Source organism: Nymphaea colorata, chromosome 3 (assembly GCF_008831285.2).
Source record: "Nymphaea colorata isolate Beijing-Zhang1983 chromosome 3, ASM883128v2, whole genome shotgun sequence".
Lineage (NCBI taxonomy): Eukaryota > Viridiplantae > Streptophyta > Magnoliopsida > Nymphaeales > Nymphaeaceae > Nymphaea > Nymphaea colorata.
Window position 1 is genome coordinate 29,179,728 of NC_045140.1, and position 2,500 is coordinate 29,182,227.

The window sequence follows — 2,500 nt, forward strand, 5'->3', positions numbered from 1 at the left end:
AGGCTAGCTTGGCTAAGCAGTCAAAAGCCTCGAGGTGAGATTCCACACTCGAGGACTATCAGCAACACGAAAGAACGGGGCTGATGCAGAGCTGAACTCCAAAAGGAAGAGGCCGGGCGTGAAGACAAGCCACTCCAAGAGACGCGTGAAGTAGGATCACCCCGCCGGAATCGCCTAGGAGCACTTCCACGCCTTGCTGGATGTCTGGGGGACCTTCTGGAATCCACGCCGGAGAGTCACCGGAAAAAGAGCAGAGGTGACCGGAGGTGGCGGAGGTCGCCGGAATATGCTGGATCAAGGCCCGCCGGTTCCAAAGACTTCAAGGATGCGGCTAGCAATGCCGCGGTCTTCCTTGGCGCTAAGGTTGAAACCAACTAGGCGCGGGACTTGGGCTGAGTGGGTTCGGACCAGGTGGGACCAGGTGGGCCCGGGCTAGGTTTGGCCAGCAAGCTAGGTCATAGGTAGAGTAGGCTAGGTAGGTCCTACGGTCAAAGTCTTAGGTTGGCCGGGTGTAGGGAAGGGACTCAAATTGGGGTTCCTACAAAGTAGCTAGGATAGGTTTGAGTGGCTCGGTTTAGGGTAGATGAGAAAATGGAAATGGAAAGGCAAGTGGTAACTTGGTAAGTTCGGGTAAGCTCGGGGTAATTGGGTAGGGTAGAGTTGGCTAAGAATATGGAGAATATTCCTTGATAGGATTGTCCTCCAAGATTCTAGGCTAGGTGGCGTTCTAGAATGGCTATCTCCCTAATACGTAGGAGAGAGGCTAGGGCTGTTGGTGAGGTGTCTAGGTGAGGTGGCAAGCTGGCTGATGAGGTGTGTGGCTGGGCAATATCCTAGCTAAAATGGAGGAGGAGGTGGCAGTCAACAAGGTGAGCAGCCACCTACGAAGTAGGAGAAGATCTCTCAAAAGAGAACTCGCCCCTTCCAAATGTGATCCACTAGCTACAAGCTAGGGATGTGGAGGATTTCACTCCAAGGTTCTCTCCCAAGTGCTCCAGATCATGCCACGTGTACAGATATGTGGTGGAGATGGCGAAGGGCCCAAGTCAAGCAATCACTTACCGATTTGGGTGAGACAAATGCGAAATCCCCAAATGTGACGACGCAAGAGTGCTTTCCCCAAATGTGGCCGGATTTTCCCCAATTGAGGCCGGAATCTCCCAAATGCACACACGAATAACTCGAACACTTGCAGCCCTGGATGGAGTGATACTGGAATCAATGCAGCAGTGGCCGGAATTAGACAATTCCGGCCAATTTCCAGAACTGGCCGTGCCTAGTCCTCTTGCCGATTCTCTCTTTCTTTTACTTTAGTTTTTCATTTGGGCGTCTTTCTTTTTCTTTTCTTTTCTTTCTGATTTTTCTCGCCCTTCTTTTCTGTTGTTTTCTTTCTGATTTCGACCAGCAAGAGGGAGGACAAGGCAGTGGCTAAATCTGAACTTTCTTGGCTCAAAGAAACTAAAACAATCGAATGAAACTCATAGAATTAAACGACAATAACTAGTTGAAGGTGCGAGACTCGTAAAATCGAGTTTAAGGACGATTTCCACCGTGGGAAAGGCTAGCTTGCTGGCTGTGATTCCAGCAAGAACTCCCCTTGGCCGAACTCTCCCCTAAACTCTCTCAACGCCGTTGCACGCCCCTACAATCGAGTTATGGACGCTTACCTCTAAGAGCCCAAATCTGGAGTGGATACTTCACCCTTCTAGTCGCCTAGAGGATGAAGTCTTCCCAGTACGAAGAGGCCTCTAACCTTCACGGGTGGAGACGTGGAGGCTGCACCGCTATCGTTGATGAAGACGTGGGGAACAAATCCATGGGAAGAAGCACCTTGCGCCGGACGCTTGGAAGCTCTTCATTTGGCTAACCCTTCGGTTGAGTGATTAGGGAAGAAGAGAAGAAGAAATCAAGGTCAAGAGAGAAGAATACCGTCAGGTATAGCTGCTGTTGCTTGAGGAATTCCAGCAAGTTGCACCGAAAATTCCCCAAATGTAAGACGGAGGAAGAAGAACGTGGCTTGGAGAGGAGACGCGCGTGAGAGGGAGAGAACTCGAGTAGAGGAGAAGAGAGAGAGTCGATTCACACAAATGACTTCTATTCTCAAATTTTGCATACAGATCCAAAAGAATTCTAAATATTTATAGTACTGAATTAAAAAGCGGATCTAAACAATTGATCCAACCCAAAATCAAAATCCAAAACGGAATTGACTACCAAAGCAAATGCGCACTCTAAAATCAAAGAAAACGCAAGCAAACTCGAACTCGAGACTTAGTGTCTCGTCCCTAACTCGTCCTCTCCTTAGCCCGCACGCTGTGGGCCTTGGTTCAGACCAGAAATTCGCCTAGGCTCGCCCTAGGCTGACCCTAAGTGCATGAGTATAGCGAAGACCTAGGTTGGACTAGACCGGACTCGGACTTGACCCCTTTCGCCTTGGTCCTCAAGAGCCTCGCTTAGAGCCGTTGCCTCTCCTCCCGCTCCTCCCTCGGCATCGATTCTA